This window comes from Pinus tabuliformis, chromosome 2_2 (genome assembly GCF_031772625.1).
Source record: "Pinus tabuliformis cultivar Carrire ecotype Pingquan chromosome 2_2, CPIR1, whole genome shotgun sequence".
Lineage (NCBI taxonomy): Eukaryota > Viridiplantae > Streptophyta > Pinopsida > Pinales > Pinaceae > Pinus > Pinus tabuliformis.
Genome location: NC_142300.1, coordinates 1188989285 through 1189009034, shown reverse-complemented (window position 1 = coordinate 1189009034; position 19750 = coordinate 1188989285). Strand labels below are relative to the sequence as shown.

The 19750-nt window shown below is 38.7% G+C and overlaps 1 pseudogene; it reads right to left on the bottom strand.

The window, feature by feature from the left end:
* Positions 1–299: 299 nt before the first annotated feature.
* LOC149197748 (nucleoside diphosphate kinase 1 pseudogene) lies at positions 300–714 on the bottom strand (annotated as a pseudogene).
* Positions 715–19750: the final 19036 nt, after the last annotated feature.

Genomic DNA, 19750 nt, shown 5'->3' with positions numbered 1-19750 from the left:
TATAGATAAATATCTGACACTTTAAACAAGAAATAACCTTCAAGAGTTACTCCCTTTCACCGACTTTGGCCATTTAATTTGAAAATCATATGAAAGCTAAATTCACAAGATCAAGGAAAACCCTCCAACACACATTTTTTAGGAACTTCTAAATTCTTAGGAAAGTTCGGATAAGACTCTAAATAACAAGAAGAAATGCTAAAGATTTGTTTTTGAAGTCAAAATCCAGGTCAAACAGCATTAGAGATCAGATAAAATTCAACCACGAGTTACGCAAGCTTTTTATTTTGGATCTTAATTTAATCATAAACCCAAGAATGCAAGTTGCTCTACCAGTCCACCACACTTTCAGGAAACCAAAGTGTTATTTCCTTCTTTTCACTCTGAACTGCATCACTGCCATGGATAATGTTCTTTCCAACCTCTACAACAAAGTCGCCTCTAATAGTTCTAGGTTCATATGCTACAGGATTTGTAGTTCTAATGATTTTCCTACTAGTTGCAACAACACCTTTCCCCTCCCAGACCATCTACCAATCCATGAAAAAAGGTCTTTGAAGACAAATCCTCATAGTGTTTCTCCACAAATGATCTATCTACAACCACCATCTTGAGACCTTTTGAAATAAATCCCTCCTCAAACCTAGATATATTTTCTCCCACCAATCCACATTACACATTGTCGGGCTTGATCATGATGAAGGAATGCTCCATAATGAATATGATCTGAGTTCAAATAGAAAGCAAATATTAGGTTTCTCGACACAGACAAGGATACATTTCATGCTGACACACAGTTAGAATGTCGAATTCTACAAGAATCATACCGAAGAATACTCACTAAGATAAGTTGATGAACTGATCCATGACTCATGTTGTGGGAACTTAGAATGAAATGACACCTAGAGAAGGGGAGTTTTCATATGTCTAAGGAATGTGGTCTATCAAAAAATAAAAAATGTGTTACTTTGCAGTGAAATGTGGAAAATGCGTACTATGCCAAGGTTGCATTATGGTTGGTTTTGGAATGATTAAGACAAGATTGTGACATATAAAAATGTATGTGTTGCTTGCCTTTCCTGCTCTTTTAAAAGTTCCACCCTAATGGATCGAATTATTCCCATTTAGATAACACCCTAGCATTTATTCGGAAGGGAAGTAATAGGATAGTTAGAAGATCTCCTTGGTTGGGATGGATTACTGGTTGTATAACATTTTCGTTATTTATTCTTTTGTCGAAAATAAGAATGTGGAAATATCATCTCACTTGTATTTGAACTAAATGGTCTCACTTAATGACAAAGACTCATCACCTAGCACCCATTCCTCGCTTTTCCAATTTCCTGGTCAATGATTTACTACTTTTTACTGCCCCTTAGACCCTTCTACTATTAATTAAAGTTAGAGCAAACTATTATTTCTTCATTGGGCATGTGCCATTGCTTTATTATTTCTCTTTCTGAAAATTGCTGAGATACTATTTGTAAAATCCTCACCATATAATTTAGGATAGCTATTTGTTCCAACTCAAAGTCTTTGTTTATTATTTTTTTCATTGATCTCCTCTATATTTCAATATGACACATGTTATCACTCAGAATTTTCCTTAGAAGTTATCAGAAGAAGGAAGAAACTGAGGTAACCAAAAACCAATCTTTTAAGTATAGGTTATAGCCAACCTATGACTCAGAGAGGGCTCTTTCTATAAATTTAGCTTTGTTTTTTATGGGATTTTAGGCTAGTTCTTAGTGTTCTTTGGGATTTTTTGTTTTGATTTGAAGGTTGGGTGGTGGAATTCTTTGGGCAAATGGATAGAGCTAGGTCTTCAAGCCATTGGGCTATGGAGTCAACAAATGTATAATAGGACTGGATCAATTCATTAAAGGGAATGTTCACAGGGCACGCTAGTAGAACAGAATGAAAATCTTTAGGCCTAATGGGTGAAGTAATTCTAACTAGGGTGAAAGGGCACTCAAGAATCCTTAGACAGGGATCATAATGGAGAACAAAGAATAATCATGAACAAAGGGAAATCAAGAATCCTTTGTTACAAAGCACAAGAAGTCACCTAAACTAAGGAGCAATCGAGAATTCCTTAACTTAGATTTGTGAAGAAAACATATAATAATGCATAACAGTCAAGACAGAGTGCATTTAAGAAATTTCTGAAATATCATTCCATGTTATAACATTTAGATTTTCGAGATACATAAAGATTACGAAAAACTTGAAAAAAAACAACATTGAACATAAGAGAATACTTATTTGTATTTCACTTTACACAAGAATCCTGTAAAATATCTGATCTTTATTCCTTGATCCAATAAGCCAATCCAATCATTGATACGATAGAATTTTTTATTTGAGAGAAATAGTCTATAGAAATGTTTTGGAATCCACCCTACATAATTCAAATTGTGAAGTATTTATACAAAAAACGTATGACAAAATATCTCAAAACAACTTGAGATTTATTCTAGGAAATACAAATATCTTCTAGAAAGAAGATAGAGACATCGAATGAAATGTTTATTGTTGTCCCTTTAATTATAGTTGTGCTAGCCTTTATGGTTGAGATGTAGCCCTTTATGCTGGCTGATAGTTGTGACATTTTCAAGCTAGAGTCTTATTTACTTTGATCTTTCATTTAATACTCTTTGACCCTGTTGTACTGTTTTTACTTGTTTCATCCTGATGCCTTCATATTTACTGTGGGGTAACTTTTAGTTTTTAATTTATCATAGTAAATCTATTATTGTCTCCCACTATTCTGCACTTGGTAATTTCACATTTACCATTCTCCTGTAGATCTCATCTGCTTCGGTATACTTTTCAAAATTGGGCTTCGTGAGGAACAAATGTTTTACCTCATGCTCAAGGAAAAACAAGTTCTCAAATGTGTCATATAATACTTTGCCCGTTGGCAAGGCTTTAATGGATGAGGAACTGGCTTGATCCTGATCTGATAATCACCCTATGAGTGATCTCAGTTAAGATTCATTACATGAAGGTATTAAAAACTCATGTGCTGGTGTGTGTCTATGTTATTTAGGCAACGGATCGATCATATTACAAACACACAGACACTTGAAATGGAGAATAGTAGAGAAATATAGTAAGAAAATATAAGAACACAAGAATTTAACAAGGAGTTCACCCTATCCTCCAGGGCTACATCTCCGGTCAAGCTCTCAGTGGTGGCATTCTTTTATTGTGTCTTAAAGCAGAGAATTACAATGAAGGAGCTCAATATGAGTCTCCTGAAACAGAATTTGCTTGGCAGGGTGGCTCGTGGATTCCCCAGGCCACTAGAGCGCACAAACTCTTTTCCTCACCAGCTCTTTGACCTCTCTGGTCTTGGATGGAAAGAACCCAGTGTGGTGCTCAGTCTTGACAGATACTCTTAGGGATGGTTTGAATCCCTTAAGCTTTCTGGTGCTCGACGCTGCCTTTTGTCAGCTTGGCCCTCTGTCTTCCTTCTGCTTCCTTTGCTTAACTGTCTTTCTTCTGTTTCCTCTCCATCTCCTTCTCGGTGTTATGTGTCCTCTGTCTCCTTTTTTTTTCTTCTCTTTATTTGTTCATGGATTTAAAGCCATTCAAGCTCATGGTTGTTTGATTCCCCTTCCACTTCCGTCGGATCGCCTGCTGCAGCTTTGCTTGGAATTCCCTGCTTCGGCATCATCATCAAGCTCACAGAGAGTGGCCACTTGTCCTTCTGCAACTACGCTATCTCGCTTCGTCAGTTTGGTTTTTCCGTTACGTCATGGAATGAGTCATCTACCACCTTGGCGGTCAAATCGAACCTCAAATTCTTATAGATCGCGGCTTATTCCCCTGTTAATTCCGGTTGGGCACGATCTCAGCCATTAGGTCTGGGGTCTTCAGATCCGACGCCATTCGTACATTTCGCATGGTTGACTTTCTCGACTGCTAGCACATGATGAGTGGCGGTTTTCTCTCTCCTCCCCTTGCCATGCATCAGCCGCTGAGTGGAATTGCTCCGTTTTCGCTAAAACTGCTTACTGCCCAAGGGTGCCCCCAATAAATACCACCGATTTTTGGAGCGCGGGTCCCGCCTTAGCCTTTAACCTTTTCCCCACAGTTTTCTCAGCTCCCATGCGACCAAGTGCTCAGGGCCTTTCCTTCTCGAGGGGTTTTTCCCAGCGATGCATGACTAGCGCTAATCGCGCATCAAACAATGCCTCCTTTTCGCAATCCAGGCTTCCCAGGGACTAGTTTCGCCTCTTGCGTAGTCTCCATGGGACTTGTTCAACGTGCTTTGATCGAGGTCCTCGTTGTTCCATGTTGGCTGCTAACTGCCACAGTTCCGAGGTGTTTTTGATCGTTGCTCTTAATTCTTTGAAGCCTGTCCTGACCTGATACAGTCATGATTCTCTGATAACTCTTCTTGGATCGAATTCAGATCATGGCCTTCCCATTGAAAAGCTTTTGGACCACCAAAAGTTAGTTTTCAAGCATCTACTAAGTGAGGGTACTGTTTTCTCACTTGTCCAATCTTAATACACTTTGCACTGCTCGGCTTTGAACCTTTGGGCCCTACTCTAAGGTACTCAACATCTCCTCTGTGTGTCATCCTCACCTTCCTGTCCAGCACTGTTTCTTCCTGTAATTCATTAAGATATTTAGGTAGCAGGTAATCAATAGAAGGCGACTGACTCTGCTCTTCAAGATCCTCAATCAGTGAGGGTTCAAATAATCTCAAGCAATCTGCATTTATGACCGAGTAGATGTGCATGTAAGCTGGTAGATCAAGGCGAAAAGCATTCTCACCAATCTTCTCAAGTATTTTGAAAGGTCCATACTTGATAGGCTTTAGCTTTTTACCTTCACCTTGCATCCTGTCCTTGATGATATACAGCCAGACCTGGTCACCAACTTGAAAACTATGCTCCATCCGATGCTTGTCATGCCTAGCCTTATATTTGGCTTAGCTCTTCTCTAGTTGTTCATGTACTGCCTGGTGGATCTCCTGGATTTGTTCAATGAACCTAGTATGCCTTGTCCACATCATTGTGTCCATCAACTGTGGTATCTTTACCAAAGACAAAATCTAAAGGAGACGTTGGTGTGAAACCAAAACAAGTCTCAAAAGGAGATCTCTGTGTAGAAGAATGTTTTGCTCTGTTGTAAGCATGTTGCACATAACAAAAATGTTCATCCCAAAGCTTAGGATGTTTGCCGTAGTATCCTTTGAGTAACTGGATCATTGTCCTGTTAGCTACTTCTGTCTAGCCATCAGTTTGTGGATGAAAAGTTGTGCTTTCCTTTAGTTTGGTGTCCATCAGTTCCCATAGACTTGACCAAAAATTACCCACAAATCGGGTGTCTTAATCAGATATAATTGAAGTGGGTAATCCAAAATGAACCCATACATGTTCAAAGAACAATTTTGTAGTCTGTTCAGCTATAACCTATTTATTACAAGGTGTCAAAATACACATTTTGTTGAACCGATCCTCAACAATATATAGATAATCATGACCTTTTCTAGATTTAGGCAGTCCCCCAATGAAATCCATGTAAACACTCTCCCAAGGGTGAGAAGGTACTGGTAATGGAGTGTACAAGCCTAGTTTTCTATTGTTGGGCTTGGTTTTAGCACACATAGTACACCCTCTTACATATCTAGAAACTGTCTCATTCATTTTTGGCCAATAAAAAAATCTTTGCAGTTGTGAAACTATTTTACTTACCCCAAAGTGACCTGATATCAGAGAAGTGTGTGTTTCCCTAGTTATCTTTATTCTCTCAGTTTGTGGAATGCAGAGTTTCCCACAATGGCATAAGAGTCGGCCCTTCACATGGTAATCCAATTCTTCTACCCTTTTGCCTTGAATCAAAGTTGCATATACATCTTTAAAGTCTATATCTTAAGAATATTGTTCAATGTAGCTTTCATGTAGTACATAATTATGCTTAAGTATAGTAGATGCATTTATAATGGGTCTAGATAACATGTCTGCAACTTTGTTTTGTATGCCCTTTTTATATCTGATGACTAAATGAAACTATTGTAGAAAACCCATCCATCTGTAGTTTCTAGATTGTTGCAACTTAGTTTGTGAGTGTAGATATTGAAGTGGTTGATGATCAGTATGTATTACTATCTCTTTGCCCATTAAGTAATGTTTCCACTTTTTCACACTCTGAACTAATGCATACAATTCTTTATCATATGTAGGATAGTTAACTACTGTAGGATTAAAATTCTCAAAATGATAACATATGGGTTTACTGTGATGTGTCAACACTGCTCCCATGGCATAGTCATTGGCATCAGTCTGGATCTCACATGGTCTTTGTAGATCAAGCAGTGTTAGTACAGGTGTTGTACTAGTCTTTTCTTTCAAGGTGTCGAAGGCTTTCTGATCTTTGCCTCCCCACTGAAACACCTTGTTCAATCCTGTTAAAGCATGTAAGGGTGCAATTGAGGAAAAGTTAGAAATGAACTTCCTCCAATATTGTGCTACTCCTAAGAAGCTTCTCACTTTTGAAGCAGACTTGGGTTGATGCAAGTTTACATTGACTGCCACTTTAGAGGGATCTATCTTCAATTCACCACCCCCTACTATATGACCCAAGTAATTTAGAGATGTTTTGCCAAATTCACATTTTGGGAGTTTAACATAAAGTTTTTCTCTTTTCAAAACATCTAGTATCTGCTTAACATGCTTTAAGTGTTCTTCCCACATTTTACTAAAAGTCAGAATGTCATCTAGATACATAATAACAAAATCATTAAGAAAAGGCCTGAGTACATCATTCATTAATCTCATGAAAGTAGCAAGAGCATTAGTTAAGCCAAAGGGCATAACCAACCACTCATACAATCCCTGCTTTGTTTTGAAAGTAGTCTTCCATGCATCTTGTTCTGCAATTCTGACCTGAAGGTATCCACTGTGCAAGTCTAGCTTGGTGAAATAAACTTCCTTCAATTGATCTAAAAGATCATCTATGCATGGAAGGGGATAATGATTTTTTATCGTTATCTTATTCAGTGCTCAGTAGTCAATGCACATTCTCCATGAGCCATCTTTCTTTCTCACCAAAATGATTGGTGACCCACATGGTTATGTGCTAGGCTTGATGAACCCCTTCTCAAGCAACTCCTGCACCTGCTTCTTGATTTTAGCATTCTATAAAGCAGACAACCTATACATTCCAATGTTAGGCAATGGAACATCTTGCTGCAAAATAATATCATGTACTACTTCCTTTTTAGGTGGCAGACCTTTAGGTTCTTGAAACAAGATATTATACTCTGAAACAACCTTTTCTATATCAGCTTGATGTTTATCATTACAGCCCTCAAATACATTGGTTTTATCAGGTTTCTTTTCCTTTACAACCATCAGTAAGAATTGTTTGCATGAATTTATCATTCTTTTCATCTGCCCTGAGTTTATGAGAGTATAATTATTCTTCAGCTTATGAGCTCTTACAAAGTATTCGATTCCATCTTTAACAAGTAGATACTTGTTCTTAGCTCTATAGAAAATAGCCTTTCTATCATACAAGTAAGGACTTCCTAAAACAATTCCAGATATATCCAAAGGAATTATGTCTAACTCTACCTCATCTGCAAATTCCGACCCAAAAGAAAACTTGAGTTTGCACTGTCTAGTCACTTGTAGTTGTGCTTTAACATTCAACCATCCTAATGGGTATGGTTTCTTGTGAGGTGTAGTTGCTAATCCAAATTTCTTTACAATTGCTTCAGAAATTCTTGTGAGCCACTATCAAACAAAGTATCAATCTTTTGATATTTGGAAACAACTCGAATATGGAAAAGCTCATGTCTTTTTCTCTCATTCTCTTCATCAATAACAGATTGCGCAGAATTACTAGTAGATGCTTCAAAATTCTTACCTTTGATACCTATGGCTGTAATGGTTGTTTCATCTCCTGAGTCCGACCCCAAATCTTTCTGAATAGTTGCAGCAGTCTTCTTCTTCTTGCCCTCAAACTTCCTAGGCCTCAGCTCTGGATGAAAAATCCAACAATGCTCATCATCATGCCCATCCATTTTACAGTGAGTGCATGAAGCTTTGCTTTTCTCTGCAGTGTTAGCCTTCCTTGCTTTCCACTTCTGCTTTCTTTTCTCCTTTCTCTTGCTTGCAGTGGGTTGGGATGGTCCCCCAACTTCTGGATTTCCATTCTTTCCTCTAGCTTCTAGTTGAATAGCTCGTATAGATACCTCATCTATACTAGTGGGATTAACATGAGGATGGTATGCCTCATGTAGCTGTGTAGACCACCAATGTACTTCAACAGAGTTTCTAGTGAGTCTAATGAAATTCCTAGAATCAATGCTCTTTTTCTAAATTCTTGAGTGTACCCTTGCACACTTTTCCCTTTCAACTACTGAAGAGTTTGCCAACTCATCATGGCTTGTTGCATGTAGGCCAATGGATAGAACTACTTTTTGATTGCAGAAACAAATTCATTCCAGACAGAGATAGTCTTACCATGTATTTTCATATCAGCTTGGGTTCTGCCTTCCCACCAAACCAAGGCAATGCCTCCTAGGCGTAGGCTTGCCAGCTGAATCTTGCTCTTATCTGAGTCGATGTTATGTACTCTGAAATAAACATCAATCTGTCTAATCCAATTGTACAACTTTTCTGCATTTAACTCTCCATCATATATAGGCAAATAATTTTAACATCTAGTTTGATCAAAGATGCTTTCTTGTTATGAATAGGGCTATTAGGAGTTGTGAGAAAGATTTCCTCTTTCCCTTTTCCTTTAGAGTGGTCATGGATGTGAGACTCATCTTCTTCTTTGTCCTGTTTAGAGCCTGATGAACCTTCATCCTTATGTTTTCTAAAGTCCCTATACATTTCTTCTACCATGGACTTTACAGCTAGGAAGCTTTCTATGAATTGAGGGTCTGGCCCCACAAAACCTTCCTCTGACATTATCTTTCGAGGATAGACTCTCCCAATTTTAGGATTAGTTTCCACCAACTCTCCTTATCCTAATTTGAGCTTTGATCTAGTGAGCATTCAACAACCAAACCAACACAAGCTTGTCTAACCTTTACAACCTAGAGCTCTGATACCACTTGATTTGATAATCACCCTATGAGTGATCTCAGTTAAGATTCATTACATGAAGGTATTACAGACTCATGTGCTGGTGTGTGTTTATGTTATTTAGGCAACAGATTAATCAGATTGCAAACACACAGACACTTGAAATGGAGAATAGCAGAGAAATACAGTAAGAAAATATAAGAACATAAGAATTTAACAAGGAGTTCACCCTATCCTCCAGGGCTACATCTCTAGTCGAGATCTCAGTGGTGGCCTTCTTTTATAGTGTCTTAAAGCAGAGAATTACAATGAAGGAGCTCAATATGAGTCTCCTGAAATAGAATTTGCTTGGTGGATTCCCCAGGCCACTAGAGTGCATAGACTCTTTTCCTCACCAGCTCTTTGACCTCCCTAGTCTTGGACGGAAAGAGCCCAGTGTGGTGCTTAGTCTTGACAGATCCTCTCAGGGATGGCTTGAATCCCTCAAGCTCTCTCGTGCTCGACGCTGCCTTTGGTTAGCTCGGCCTTCTGTCTTCCTTCTGCTTCCTTTGGTTCACTGTCTTTCTTTCATTTCCTCTCCGTCTCCCTCTCTGTGTTTCATGTCCTCTGTCTTCTCTTTTTCTTCTTCTCTTTCTCTATTCATGGATTTAAAGCCATTCGAGCTCATGGTTGTTCGATTCCCCTTCCACTTCCATTGGATTGCTTGCTGCAGCTTCGCTTGGAATTCCCTGCTTCAGCGTCATCATCAGGCTCATAGGGAGTGGCCACTTGTCCTTCTGCGACTGTGCCATCTTGCTTCATAAGTTCGGTTTTTTCATTATATCACGGAATGAGTCATTTGCCACCTTGGCAGTCAAATCAGACCTTGAATTCTTATAGATCGTGGCTTATTCCCCTATAAATTCTGGTTTCCCAAGTGGGTGCAGTCTCAGCCGTTAGATCTAGAGCCTCCAGATCCGACGCCATTCACACATTTCGCATGGTTGACTTGCTCGACCATTAGTGCACGATGAGCGGTGGTTTTCTCTCTCCTCCGCTTGCCATGCATCAGCCGCTGAGTGGAATCGCTCCGTTTTCGCTAAAACTGCTTACCGCCCAAGGGTGCCCTCGATAAATACCGTCGGTTTTCGGAGCACGGGTCCCGCCTTAGCCTTTAGCCTTTTCCCCATGGTTTTCTCGGCTCCTATGCGACCAAGCGCTCGAGCCTCTCCTTCTCGAGGGGTTTTTCCCAGTGATGCGTGATTAGCGCTAATCGCGCATCAAAAACTACCTCCTTTTCCCGATCTGGGCTTCCCAGGGGCTAGTTTTGCCTCCTACGCAGTCTCCATGTGCCTCGATCAAAGCACCCTCCTACACAGTCTCCATGTGCCTCGGTCAACGTGCTTTGACCGAGGTCCTCGTCGTTCCATGCTGGCTGCTAACTGCCACTGTTCCGAGGTGTTTTTGATCGTTGCTCTTAATTCTTTGAAACCTGTCCCGACCTGATACAGTCATGGTTCTCTGATAACTCTTCTTGGATCCAATTCGGATCAGATCCTTAGCCAATTTTCTAAGTCTATCCCCATAGTCTGACTGTGTCATGAGTTTGTCATTAATGACCATAGGATTAGGCAGACCTTTCTCCCTCAAAATCTGAAATTTAGCCATGAACCTATTAATGGTTACCTGCATATTATGGCACTTTTCTTCCAAATTAAGCATAAGGTTCCTTTTTGAAAGGAGCTTTCTTATTTCTAAAATGGTGGCAGTTCTGTCTTCAATGTTCAACTCCTGTAGCTCATATCTGTTTTTTCTATTGAGGAAATGGATGAGTGTATTTTCATACGCAGGCTTATTTCCTGATTCCTCCTCCACTTTCTGGATAGCTCCAGTAGCTATCTTTACTAGCTCTGTTTGCTACAAAATAACTTGGATTGATGGCCAAATATCATTGATAGAGTCAATCATATTGGCCCACATCATTTCTTTGGTTTGTCTAAGTGGCTTCTCAAGTGTTAAATCCTTTTCTAGGATTTTGATCCTCTCACCCATTCTCTAGGCCCTTTGTGTTTCTTCTTCCTGCTTTAGTTGGGCAAGTTTGTAGTCAGTTTCCAGACTTGCCACATGTTCCTTCAATCTTTTCATCTCTGTATCCTGGATAGACACATCTTCCATGGCTTTCAAAAGTTCTGCTACTATGTCCCTTGGTGGTGCTGCTGTTGTAGTAGATTTTTTTTTTGCTGGCAAGGTTGTTGCAAGTGGAACTGTAGCTGCCAGTTATGCTGCCAAGGTAGAAGGAACTATTGTGGATACTGTTGGGGTGACAGTTCTCGAAGTTGTGGCCAAGTCACTTTGCTTCGATTGAATTAAAGTGTCCAACTCCTTCTCTGTCTCCTTGAGTTGATCATTCAGCTTCAGGACTATGTTCATGAGTTCTTCATGTCTTTGTTGGACTTCTAGAACCTCTACTATTTGTGGATGAAGTAGTTGGGGTATCTTTAGCTGTTTTTTCAATGCATATATGTCATCATTCTTATTTTTAATAGGTTGTTCCATAGCTTTTATATCCTTGGTATCGTGTCCCAATTCAATTACTAAGTCCTCTAAGGACTTGATCTTGGTGTCCTTGGTCTGTGAGGAGGCCTTCTCTAGCTAGAATTGTGCAGATATGTTGTTTAGGGAGTTCTATAGTTGGTGGGAAGCTATGGCCTTTCTAGTCAAAGTGGAGTATATCATCTCCCCTGTTTTCTTGTGTATCTCAATCTGGTCTATGGGATGGATATCCCTTGCTAGCACTTCAAAATTTATTTTCTTGAAATTTGAGGTTGTTCTTGGCTGTTGAGTTGTAGGCTTCACAAAGTTCATCTGCAGCTTCCCCTCCTTAATGTCAAAAGCTGACATTAGCCTTGTTTGATTGGTAGGGGTGAGTTTCAGGTATTGAGCATAAGTTTGGGCTTTGAGCCTCTCATTCCTAGCCTTGATTTCTTTATATCCTTCCTTGATGTCTTAGTCTTTGTCTGCAAGCATTTTGAAGGAAGATAATTCCACACTGAGTTTCCTTTTCAAAACCTGTGTTTGTGAAGTGGAAGGGTCTTGTATGCCTCGAGATGGAGTGACATGCCTGCTTCTTTCTGATTCTGTATTGGTGATCTCAGCTGAGCCTTCAGTGTGATCCTACTCAGAGGCTAGATTTAGCCTTTGCCTCTTGTTTGATTCCTGCTATAAATCAAAGGTGGCCATCCACTGCTCGCCATCTTCTTTCACCACCAAAATCGATCTCACAGATCTCCCACTGAACAAGGTCTACCACAGGCCTGAGCAAAACCCCTCAGCAACAAAGGCGTCCCCTCGAAGCCAAAACAACTCCGATACCAAATGTAGGTTTTAACTCCGTACAGAAATTACCTGCATGCGAATTCTAAAACACAGAAAATAAACAATGCAAGAGCATAACACATAAAACACATATACATAGAGATTTTCCCCTGGATCCCAAAAACAGGACTACCAGCTTGATTTTTCATTATGTTCCTTTCAATGTTACAATACACATTTATACATGTCAAAGCATCCAATACAATGGACTGAAAAACATCGTGTCCAAAACCATGGACCGAAAACCATCGCGTCCAAAACCATGTGCGACAAATCATGCACAAAACCATAGGTAGGTCCACCCAACCTAATATAGGGTCCAAAAACAAAATTTTCTGAGGCGCTCCCCTGAACCCCATAGAGTGGGGTTACCTGCACCCCTCATACCCTCTGCGACTCCCCCTGCTACGTAATCAGCACAACAAAGGGGGGGCTCTGGCCCCCTTCTAACCCCCCAGTTAACTATGTGGGCTAGTCATTGAAAGAATATAACACAACCCAACACTTGATCTCCCATATAGATGAAATGGTTTGATGGAAAGCATCAAGGTTCGCTATACTTCCTGCAAGTAAACCCATAAATCATTTCTTGACCTCACTTCCTAAGCTTTGGGAAAAAAATCTCATTTTAACATTAGCTTCATCTACTTCTTGGAGGTCAAGCACATCATTCATCCTATCTACATGCTGTTGAGCAGTTTAAGCACCAGTGTTATCAAATGTCACAATTTTAGATTGATAATATCCAGGCATAGCATTTCGATGGCTTAACAACACCAAAGGTGAATACCTTCGTGCCATAACTGTTCTGGAAGATTTAGTTGAAGATGGACCTAATGTAGGTGTGGTTTTGATAACTATAGGGATAGTAGGCACAAAAGTTTGGGAAACCAAAGGTGAGGAGGTTTACAGTATGGAATGAGTAGGGCTGGGAAGTTGTAGATGAACTGACTGGGGGGATTGACTAGACAAAGAGGTTTTCGTAACTATTAAAGCAGAAAATTCAACAGACTACTGAATAAAGGCTTCTTCAATAGATTGGTCCAACACTAAAACCAGACCTTGTAATTTGTCAAATTTTTGTAAGGATTCAAGATCAAGATTTGTTTCAAGGAGTTGGGTTTGGGGTATATATGGTTGCAGTATGACTTTATCTATGACAGTTTGATCTAAAAAGGCCTCAGACTTTGATCTAAACAAACTTTGCTAGAAAGGAAAATCAAATTCTATATCCTGTAAAGTTTCAAATTTCTCTGGGAGAGAATTAGACCTTAACATAGGAATATCCTCAGGGAGAAAATTGAATATACACAGAAGACTATTACTGCCTTGAATCTTGGTAAAACTTTTCTTTCTCACCAATTTCTCAGGGTTATCTACAATTTTAGCAGGATTGGGATCAGGGTGAGATCTAGTGTAAATTATTTTGGGAGCCAGGGCTATGAAAATCCATCACACAAATTAAAAGCGTAATCAATGATACAAGAAATATATACAAAATAACAAACTCAAGTCATGTATTTCATGATGATACAACATTTACTTATTGAAACACTGATTTAAAGCTAGGGAATAATAATATTTTGGATTAAAATGTATTCCTCCCCAATATGGTCACCACTATGGTGTCATTCTGTATTTTTGAGGTTGAGGGAGTAAACACATTGGACAACATCAAAACCACTTTGGAAGTTGGGATCTAGCCCTACCAGCTTCAGAGAGGGATCTCTCTATATAATTTAGCTTTGTTTTTATGTAAATTTTTATGCTAGTTATGATTGTACTTATTTGTTTGATTGATTGGTTTGGTTGATTTGAGTGTTATAATTTCCATTGGGCTATGGAGTCTATAAACTAAGCTGGAGTTTGTTCATCAAATTTTAAAGGAGTTCTCATAGGGCAAGCTAGGTTGCAATAAATGGATATTTTCAGAGTTTAAAGGGATGGTGGAAAAGCATAAATGTAAGGTTTAGTAGAGAACAAAGAGCAATTAAGAATTCTTTATTCTGACTTTAGTGGAAAACAGTAAAATTAACAACAACCAAAATAGGGTGTTCTTGAGAACGAATCCTATTTATCATAGTTTATGTTGATTAATTCAGTTTAGAAAAACAGAGGAAATAAATAACAACGTTTAAACAGATAAAGACAATAAGCACATCAGCATTTATGACACCCCATGAATCCTGTAAAAGGTCCCTGTATTATTGATGCTTCAGTACTTCAAAATTACAATGTGCAGCATAAATTACATTCAGAAATCAACACTAATACTTCAAACAATGAAGTATTTATAATAAAAATTATAATAATGCTTTACAAAATAGTTGTCAAATAGACAATGTATTATTAGCCTAGTTAACAACTAATATCATATAATCCTAGAAAAATAATAGGCCACCTAGTCTATTGAGGAAAACAGTGGCCCTATTCGGGTGGTTTCTATTGCCGAGTCATTCAAAATAGAATGTGATGTTGAACTGAAACTTGTGCTGGCTGCTGTGCTGGAAAAAACTTTCATTGCTGCTAAGTTACTGCTTAGTCCAATAAATCAAGTAACTCTTCCCATCTCTTTTCATATGGAATTGTAAACGTTATTCACCCCGTGGTAGATTTCATCTACCTCTGTATACTTAGTAAAAGTTGGTTTCACGGTAAAAATATGTTTTGCCTCATTCTAGACATGGAAGTCGTTTGACATGGTCTCCAAAAAGGCTTTTGTTGTCATACTTCCTCTTATTCCACTGAACTTAGTGTTGCTTTTGGCTACCTCTTTCATCTTCTGAATGTAATCCTCTTGAGTGATCAGCTTGGCATTGATAACATAAATACTGGGTAGCCCCTTCTTCATTAAGTTTTCAATCCTGTTGGTAAATCTATTCACCTGTAGCTCCACGGTCTCACACGTTTCCTCCAACTGGTCAATAAGATTTCTTTTATTCAAGGCTTTCTTTACTTCTAGATGGTAGCAATTCTGTCACTTACCCCCACTTCCTCCATCTGATATCTAGATTTTGAATTTAAGAACCTGATAAGATTAGCAGCTTCAATTGGCATTTCTCCCAGCTCTTCCCTTCCTTGCACAATGGTCTTAGTGGCCTTCTCTATTAACTCTTTCTGTTCAAATATAATCTAAATAGAAGGCCAAATCTCATTCATTGAGTCAAGTATGTTCATCTAAATTGTTCCCTTGGCTTGGGCCAAGGTCTGGCCAATAAAAGTATACCTTTGTACCTGGCGTAGAATTTCCAAAAGTCTCTAATTTTTGTCCAATTCAGCAATCCGAGAAGCTTCAGCTTTTTCCTTTTGGACTTCCAAAGCTTTGAGTTGTCCCTGTAAGGTATCAATTTCCTTTTATTGCAAAGACATATTTTGCAATGTCTGTGTGACCTATTCAGCACTGAGGGTTTGAGTAGAAGTAGTAGGTGCAGTAGTTGTTATTGTGGATGGCAGTTGAGAAAGAGGTACAACATCCAAGGGAACAATGCCCATCTTCAAGTTGTATTCCTTCTCCTTTATCAGCTTTTCCAACTCTTCTTCCATCTGCTTGATCTATATGTTTTGTTCAATAATTAGTTTCATCATGTTTGCTTTATGAGCTTCACCTTCTGCAATGTCCTTGGTGATTGGATCTTCTGTAGCTAGTAGCTTGAGCTATTTCCTCAATGATGAAATTTCCAAGTTTTTCTTCTTAATAATTTCTTCGGTAGCAATAACATCTTTAGGGTCATACCCTATCTTAATCACCAATTCTTCGAAAGACTTGATCATGTTGTCTTTGGACAAGGAGGAGACCTTATCCATCTTCAACTATGACTGCACATTTTCAAAATAAACCTACAATTTGGATAAAGACATGGAAATGTTAGTGAGAGTGGAATATATCATTTCACCAATTTGTTTGTGCATCTCCATTTGATCAATGACATGTATGTCCTTTGTGCTAAACTCAAAGGTGGTGCTCTTGTAGTCAACTGTTGATATGGGTTGTGAATTCTGGACCTCAAGGAAAGACATTTGTATTCTTCCATGTTCAATATCATATACTGGCAGACGTCTACTTTGTGAACTGGAAGTCTGCTTCTAGAATTGGTCGTAGGTGTTGTTATTCAAGATTTCATTTTTGAGCTTTATTTCTTTGCACCTATCAAACATTATTTTCTGTTTCTGAATCTATACAGTGTGTGTTTCCAGCTCGTTCTCCTTATGACCCTGAGAAGATGAAGGTTTAGAAGGACAAGTAGTGAACTTTATGATTGCTGGTGGAGAGTCTATGATGATGATAGATGTTATTTCTTCCATTTCATTGCCTATATCTAGTTTATGAGTCACCGTGGGTCTCTTTCTGTTACTGGTCCTAAACTCCCTGGCTTCACTCCCCATTGTAGATGATGACCCTTCCTCCCTCTGACTTTTCCTAGATTTTTCTTAAGGAACAGGATTCTGCAAACTGGAAATGGACACAATCTTCCCTTTAGGTTCTTGTAGGGTATTTTCTGCCCACTCCAACTGATTGGCATATTGTTCTATCTCTAGCCTAGAAGTATGAATGTAGGGAGTGTTCTTATTGTCCACTATGATTTTTGAAATTATGCCACTAGGGTCATAAGACCATGTGAAACTCAAGTTGAACTTCATTTCTTGTTATCTACCTCTTCCCCACCTATTCTTTTGTTGCATACAAATGGGCCTACATGTGTTTTAATCCTGAATTGTGCCTTCCTCTTTGCTACTACAAAGTGGATCTTATCTGAGTTCAACATTTTCCTAATAGATTCTAGTGAAAAGATCCTCATTGGGAGGTACTTGGGGAGCTTGTAGGGGGCCAATTCACATCCATAAACCCTAATCTCTATTTAATTTTGGTAAAGGTACCAATCTTCGGTCTTCGCTTGGTCTGATAGATGTAGTATCCATTTGATCTCCTCACGGATCTTGGGTTGCACTACACTGTGGAGAATGTTCATAACCGGATGAAAAAATTCTTCTACAAATTTCTTGTAGGTGAATTCTTGTTGTTCTTTCATGACCAGTGATGTCCAAAATATCACTGGTTGTTGATCACCTGCATCATCCAATTTTTGCAATGCAAAACTAAACTTTTCTTATTGGTAATAGATGAACATGTAAACTAAAATAGAGGTGTAACTGAACACCTTCTCTGTAGGAAACTTGATGAACTTTTCATGGATATTGTTGGCGAAGAATTGACTAAAATTGAAAATTGTAGAGGGCTTTTTGTCTGTGGAAAATGTGGAAAGGAATCCTAAAATAGGCTCATCCACCCACTGATCAGAATGGTAGCCTAGGATATGAGAAAGGATAGAAATAATTTGTTTGGCCTGATCAGGGAAAATGGAAGAAGGATAAGGAGGATTCTTCTTGGGCAATTGGGCATTCTCTGGCAGGAAAATCTCAAAAATCCTAGCTCTGGTGGCAAAATCTAGCTTTTGATAAAGCTGGGTGAGGCCTTTTAGGGAGAAAGGGGAAAAACTTTCCACAGAAGGGGCCAGCATCATTTGGTCAATAGATTTGGTTGTAATGTTGAAAAGGATGTCCCCTGTAGGTGCAATTATGGCTCTTTGGGTAGGGACATAGAAAGCCTGGCATCTTTTGGTGAATTTTTCATCTTGAAACGTCACAGGAGAGATATAGTGGGGAAGGTTTGACTCCCAGATTCCTATCTCATCAGTTTTATCAAATTGTTTCTCTTCTAACTAGCAATATAGCTCGAGGAAACCATAGTCACATAGTGTTTTAGTGATCCAGTAATCCCTGTCTGCCAATGGTGTGTGATCCAAGTCTACAGAAGGTATAATCAATGGGTTAATGGCTCGGTCCTAGGTCTTAGCTTTAGGAGGCATGGTTGTAGCAGTTTCTGAAATGAATGAATATACAAATGAGGGGATTACTAGGCTTGGAAAAAACACTATCAGGAGAAAATGAATAGGGAGTTTAGTGACTATCAGGATGTTTGTGGCGAGGAGCTCTGATAGAGACTACGGTAAGAAATTTTGAATAACAGATATAGAATGAGAGGTGAAATATTGGAAATGATGGGCTATGGATCTATTTAAACGCAGAGGAAAATTATTGTTGGAAATGGTGCATCGTCTTTATTGAATGGTTACCTGGGAAAATTAAATGTGAAATGGGTATAAAGCGAGAAGGCATTTAATTGGAGTAGTAGTCAAGACAGGTGGCAGGCAGCGAGTGGCGGAGGAGGATTGGTGGGGGAGCGGTAGGAATGGATGCAAGATGGTGGTTTCCTAAGGGATTGATGGGAAGTAAGTGGTATCAACATGGGGGGTGAGAAATCACAAGGACACACCACGTAAGGAGTAGGGCCCATTGGAAGAAACCTCCTTCGGACCCCACCCCCTGGCGATAAAGGGAGAATGCGAAGGGGGGGCAAAAAAATATGATGTTCGTGGATGAAATGGGGAACCAAATCCCTATGTGTCGAAGGAGATGGTGGTTTAATCACGAATGAAAAGAGTGATTTGTCTACTTGCGCATATATGATTTTCTTTTTAGACTTAGGATAAATGGGAGATACAAGGAAATGAAATACTTTATCCCCGTGCATAAAATTATCTTTTAAACTTAGGATAAAGGATTAATAATAAACATTTGAAATACATAATGGATAGCTTGCACTTCCACCCTTCTTCCCTATCCTCAAACTAAGGATAATATTCATGCATGCTGATATGTAAGAAAACCACCAAATCTACCTACCCTTAGCTAGACTAGCATTTTTTATTTTAATCTATAGGGTGCACTTAGACTAGAAAACCCATTTTCATTTTCTTTTATACAGAAAGAAAAAATATTTAACCTATCCCTTATTTTGGATACTGACCCAGATTAAACTATTGGGTCAACGTCATTTGCTGCCTAACTAATGATTTATCCGGGTTAAACTGTTGGATAAACATTCATTCTCTATCTAATTTACAGAAATGTAAAGAAGTCTAATCATGATTAAACAATATGATTAAGATAAAGCAATTGATTGTGGCATTTTGAACAAGCTGCACACAACTTTATTTTACAGAAATGAAACAAAAAGCTATGTATGAGTAGTCGCATTTAGACTTGCAATACTTTCAGTATTATTCTCTTTTCTATTTTATTTCTTTTTGGTGGGGTTCAGTCTTTTTCCTTTTTTTTTAATATTTTTGTTTTTCTCTTTATTCTTCTTCTTTATACCCTCTTTTCATTTTTATTTCATTTTTTCTTTTTATTTGGAAACCATTGGCAGATTTACAAGTATTTAGAAAATATGATTCCTGAGATACATCACTCAATTACCTTGAGATCCTATAAATTAT